The sequence below is a fragment of the Rosa rugosa genome, chromosome 7, assembly GCF_958449725.1.
Source record: "Rosa rugosa chromosome 7, drRosRugo1.1, whole genome shotgun sequence".
Taxonomy (NCBI): Eukaryota; Viridiplantae; Streptophyta; class Magnoliopsida; order Rosales; family Rosaceae; genus Rosa; species Rosa rugosa.
The window spans coordinates 23,102,527-23,109,025 of NC_084826.1; the positions used below are offsets into that span (position 1 = coordinate 23,102,527).

Sequence of the window (6,499 nt, forward strand, 5' to 3'; positions counted from 1 at the left end):
TGCAGACAAATTATTATCTTTGAAATAAAAAACTTAGTCTTTTCAATGATTTAATTACTCTATAAATCTTAATTACATATACATTTTTTAATCAAACAACAAGCATAAATCTCTTTTCCAATAAATAAATAAATAAAAAAACCAAACACAAGGTATTGAGTTTCAAGAATTAATTTCTAATCAATAAGAAAATAATATGAACTGTTCTGTGTTTTTTTTTTTAGTTGTGCAAAAAAAATATATGAAGAAATCATTTTTTTAATGTTTATTTTTTTCTCTATTTTTTGTACCTCATGATTAATTATTTAAATATTTTTTTAGTATTTTTTTTTATTGGTGGCTAGCTCTTTTTTTTTTTTTTTTTTTTGCAAATATAATGTATAATGTATAAATCATAATAGAATTTACTCACCAATATGCGTTTAACATATATATCATACATTTTTATGTCACATGATCGTACTCATATTTTTAATTCTTATTTAATATATATGAGAGCTTTAATGAGTATGTAGTGAAATTGAAAAATGAAAATAGATACGCTTCGATCCATTTGGTCAACTAATTATACGCTTGTACTTCCCTAAGGGGAGCAAAATCACAAGGAGATAAACTTTCCGAAACATATAAGGATTTTGTGCGATCTAAATAATTGAAATTAGAAATTGATAAATTTTAAATTACCCGTCTATTTATAGAGTATTAATAGATATTATGTAAAAAAAATTAACTCCATCCGCCTTCATTTCGACATGAAATAAACCGGTCAACCCTTTAAAAACTTCTACTTCCCTAAGGGGAGCCGACCCTTGATGAGATAAAATTCCCTAAATTTTTATATTATTTGATATTGCTCCTACCCACGAGAGCGTGAGAGCTGACAGATTGAAAAATTAAGTTACGAGTGAGCGGTTATGAGCATATTAGTTTTATGTTGTATTTAAGGTTTAGGGTTGACCTACTAGATTGAGACCCAAACGACGACGAAAATAGCTGAAATTTTGACCATAATTATATCTTCTTATCATGATGACATCCAACGGTCGATTTTGATAAAGTCTATTTCCTACACATTGTTGCTCATGGAATGTATACTTTTCATTACAACTAATAAGCTAGTTATACCACATTAGTAGACATAAAAGAATTTTGTGCAATTCAAAAAATTGAAATTGAAAATTGATAAATTTGATATTACTCATCTATTTATAGTGTATTAGTAGGCATTGTGTAAAAAAATTAACCCAATCCGCCGTCGTTTTGACATGAAATAAACCGGTCAACCATTTAAAAGCTTATACTTTCCTAAGGGGAGCCGACCTTTGATGAGATAAAATTCTCTAAATTTTTACATTATTTGATATTGCTCCTACCCACGAGAGTGTGAGAGCTGACAGATAAAAAAAATAAGTTACGAGTGAGCGGTTATGAGCATATTAGTTTTATGTTGTATTTAAGGTTTAGGGTTGACCTACTAGATCGAGACCCAAACGACGACGGAAATAGCTGAAATTTTGACCATAATTATATCTTCTTATCATGATGATATCCAACGGTTGATTTTGATAAAGTCTATTTCCTCCACATTTTTCCTCATAGAAGATATATTTTTCAATACAACTAATAAACAAGTTAAATCATATTAGTAGGCATATAAGGATTTCATGCGATCTAAAGAATCGAAACTGGAAATCAATAAATTTGACGGTACCCATATATTTATAGCATATTAATAGGTATTGTGTAAAAAAATTAACCCGATCCGCCATCATTTAGATGTCAAATAAAGCGGTCAACCACTTATACACTTATAACTCCCTAAGGGGAGCTTAACCACGAGTAGATAAATTTTATGAAATTTTTACATTAGTTGATATAGGTCATACCCATGAGAGTGTGAGAGCTGACAGATCGAAAAAGGAAGTTGCGAGTGAGCGGTTATGAGCATATTAGTTCTATGTGGTATTTAGGGTTTTAGGATTGACCTAGTAGATCGAGATCCAAAAGACGACGATAGTAGCTAAAATTTTGACCATAACCATTTCTTCTTATCATGATAACATCTAACGGTCGATTTTGATAAAATCTATTTCCTCCACCTTGTTGCTTATGGAAGGTATATTTTTTTATATAACTAATAAAGAAGTTAGACCACATTAGTAGGCATATAAGAATTTTGTGCGATCCAAAAAAAATGAAACTTGAAATTGATAAATTTGACATTATCCCTCTATTTATAGCGTAATAATAGGTAATGTGAAAAAAAATTAACCCGATTCGTCGTTATTTCGACATCAAACAAAGCGGTCAACCTTTTATACACTTATACTTCCCTAAGGGGAGCTGAATCACGAGGAGATAACTTCTCAAAATTTTTACATTAGTTGATATAGTTCATACTCACGAGAAACCGATTGTTGGATGAGAAGATTGGAATGTTTCATGGTGTTATAAAAAATCCAGCCAGTTTCGCATTCGTTTCGACTTCAATCCATTTGGTCAACTATAATTACTTTTATAACCTATATTTATATATCAAAATTTTCAAAGAGCAACCCCATCAAGACATACAAAATTGGAAAAACTGACCGTTGGATGAGAGAGTTAAAATATTTTATGCCTATTGTAAAAAATTCAGCTAATTTCGTTATCGTTTTGACTTCGATCAATTCCGTCAACCAAATTTACCTTTATAACCATATATTTATTAATTACATTCTTCAAAGAGCAACTCCATCAAGACATAAGAAATTAGGGAAACCAATAGTTGGATGATAAACTAAGCGATGCGACGAGTTTATAAGAATTTTCAGAGAATTTTTTGGACTCCCGAGCTATTTATTAAATTTTTTTTGAATGTTTCAGAATGTTGAAAATGATTTTAAAGAAAAAAAAATCCATGCGGTGCAATCTAAGCCGTATGTTTGTCCACTGCTTGATCAGGGCCCTAAATTAAAATATATGAAGATTATATATGTGGCTCATATGAGATCAATACATCATCTTAAAAAAAAAAAAAAAAAAAAAAAAATTAGATCAATGCATTGGACTCCCAACCCGGTCCCCGCGACCCGACGACCTGAGTCGGCGACCTGCTGGAATCCTCCGTTCGGCCACTTCACGGTGTCACACCCGTGCCGTTCGATTCATCTCATTGTCGCCGACCTTCCTTTGGTACTGGTTTGTCCCGAAGAGGGAGAATCGAAGGCCGAAAGCTTCTTCATATTTTTCCGGCGAATCCGGTGACTGTTGGGGATGCATGAGGCAAGAAACTTCTTCTACTCACCATGCTATCCACTCATCATGCTATACACTTTGGTATAATTTGTTTTCGAATTCGGTTTAATTTTGAAGACTTGGATTTCTGGGTTTTTCGTGAAAGTCAGCCTCAGATCCATGAACCTTGTTTGGTGCTGGTTCGGGGCAATGCCGGTGTGCCATGGAGACGGTGGGCTAGCTGGGCAGTACCGATTCGGGGGTAGGAGTGGTGCTTCTGTTGTGTTGTATGGCGTGCTTTTGCTTTTTGCTGGGATTGAATTGGTTATGGCGTCCAAGGCCATGAATTCGAAAGAGGAATCGTTTGTGATGTTGGTCTGCGTTTGAAGCACAACCAATTATCAATACCGGAATTAGAACACAGCAACACGCAGATGAGATTGGTTCAAGGAAGCAAATAGAAGAAGAATACCAGAAGCAATTTACTCAAGCAATTTTGATGAGTTACCCAAGCAATTCGTCCTCGTTCGTCATCTCTCAGTGTGAAACAAAAAGAGAGAGAGAGAGCAGAGAGAAGAAGAGATGATGAGAGATGTTATTGACTACCGGGGAACAGGCTAAGCCTTTCCCACCTACATGGTACTGCTCACGTGACTGGGCCCAAACAACCCGAGCACTCCAAACTCGGAGCATGGAAGACGTTCTCATCAATTCCTGAATACTAGATCAGCCGAATTCTGTTTTGTTTTTGGTCAAAGGAAAAACAGAATAATTGTGTATCACATGAGATTTGGTAAGATCCTCCATGCCAACCGACCAAATATTGATTGAAAGGCCAAACCAACAGCATTGCAATTTGCCAGCCACAAGTCTGGCATGGTCGATTTCAGTAAAAGTGGCTATCAGACTCCACGTGCACGTGCAAGCTGTCGACGAATAATACAATCATGACTCGTACAATGTAATTATTGACAATGATTTTATTTGTAAATCTCAAGCATATCAATGATAAATGGAAGTGCTTGGGGTTAGCCCGAGTGGTGAGGGGTTAGAAATTGGGTTAGAATGAGACTAGCACTTCCGGTAATCATGTTGTATGGTTATAATTTTTTTCCTTATAATTTCCCTCTGATGTAAGGAAAAAAATTATAACCATACAACATGAAAAATGGATCAAAACATTGCAACAACATAACTTTTCAAACATTTATTAACTTCTCAAAGCTTTTTGTAATCTCCAATTTGAGTGCTCGATGATTTTTTCAGAGGCCAAAAGTGGCATTCGTGTTACAATGTTTGTTCATGACTTATGTTTAGGGAGAGAGGATCAAGAGAGGACGTTCTTAAACTTTTAAAGTGAGGATGTTTTTATTTTTAGCATGTATTTTAACAATCACACCATTCATTCTCTAGTTACCTACATACATATGAATTCTACAAAACATTAGCCAAATTGGAAAACATCTAACCATTTGATTAGCACAATTTCGTTTTAATTTTATCTAACGGATTACGTTTGTTTACACAATTTTGAATAACCAAATGATTATGCAATTTGTTGATTTTTTGTAGACATTATTCTTGCATAGAAATCTAAAGGATCAAAGGTTGAGATCATTGAATTATGTCACATACTTATGTAAAATAATAGAAATCCTCAAATTCTTAAAGTAAGGAGGTCATTTCTAGAACATGCCTCTATGTTTAGGTACCATTTTGGTCCCCGTGAAAAAACATGGGGTTTTGCCTGTTTGTCCAAAATCATGAAGTATTTTGCCCAATCAATCAACCAAGTTGGTATTCTGCCCAAGTACACAAACTTTAGGTGAAAAGACTCCTAAGGGTAGTCCTTTTTAGGGTAGTGCCAAATATATCCTATGCTGACTTTTGGGTCCAAAATTTACTTTTTCTTAGAAAAACCTGTTCAAACTTTTGAGAAAAACAAAACTAGCCTTCAACATGCCCAAGTTTTTCACCTAACGTTTACTTTAACAGGCGGAATCACTGCTGTTTGTTTCTATCCTAAGCTGAGGCAAATTTTCTTAAGAAAAAGAAAATCTGAACTTAAAGGTAGTATAGGATAAAGGCCGAACACAATAATCAACAACAACATATAACTTGCAAATTTAAAAGTCTTGATGAAGTGGATGAGCACACTGAAAATATTTATTTAAACATAATTACAAGCTAAGAATTTAGAGCCTCATTCTCAGGTAAACAGCTAAAAAGCTATTTAGCTATCCATAAGAATGATTACAGATACTTACTTGTAATGAAAGCACACTACTTCACACTAGACAGGAAGGGAAGAGCACACTGCTACTATGACATTCTTACTTCTTGAGAGAAGACTCTTCTGCTCAAGTTTCTTAACTAATTTCTCGATGGTGGAATTTTTTATGTTCTGTTTTTTCCAATGCCTTACAAACTGAACCTAAGGCTCCTTATATAGGGAGCGGAACTCAAACTAGAATTCAAAACATAAAAATGTACAGCACAACTCCATTATTTTCTGCTCTCGTGAATGCTCCTGATGATGGAGGTCGGTTGGCGAAAAGCAGATTCCTTTTGGTGAAATGTTTTTCACCTTGCTCTTTTTGAAAAGCAAAAGCAGCTTTTGAGAAAAGTCTAAAAGATGCTTTCGGCGCTTTCTACACCTGCTGCCTCACATGTTCTCGTCTGTTTCTGAATTGTGGCCAAGGACAAATGAGTTGTTATCCATCCGGGCCATTCGGGCAGTAGTTGCATTTTCTTCGACATCTGTATCAACATACATTTTGTAGTGGTTGTCATTTTCAAGATTTTCAACCCACTGTAAGCATGCCAGTGTCGAGTCTATTTCCTTTCTCGTGAAAGATAGGAAGAGGTCACTGCTAATTACATCAGGATGATCGTAGGCAGTGATTATTGTTTTCTCTCCTGCTGCCATGAATGTATTTCTTGTATCTTCTGAGATGATCTTCTTGATATATTCTAGAGACATGGCTTTCATCCATGCAATGCTTGAATTTGGCTGGCCATTGTATCCAACACAGGCGGGCTGAAGATATCTTTTTTGAATGATTCTCACATAATGATAAGGAGAAATGTATTCAACTTCACCATTTGTTTTTTGAATCCATTCTGGTGGAGTGGATCTGAACTTCAGTCTAAGCATGCAGTCATTTTTTCTGACATTTTTGACTGTGTTGACGATGGACAAAACCATCGAGACTGTGTTGATGATAGGGGGCAGGCCTTTGAGATCATCATTCGTTTTGGTCCATAGATTATGGACAAAACC

General features: G+C 34.9%; 1 long non-coding RNA gene across 1 annotated transcript; it reads right to left on the reverse strand.

Annotated features, from left to right (window-relative positions):
* Positions 1-2,905: 2,905 nt before the first annotated feature.
* LOC133721715 (uncharacterized) lies at positions 2,906-4,475 on the reverse strand. The gene is made up of 2 exons (XR_009852323.1): positions 3,689-4,475; positions 2,906-3,593 (listed from the first exon to the last, which is right to left on the reverse strand). It is a non-coding gene; the product is annotated as an uncharacterized LOC133721715 (long non-coding RNA).
* Between the last annotated feature and the right edge of the window lie 2,024 nt (positions 4,476-6,499).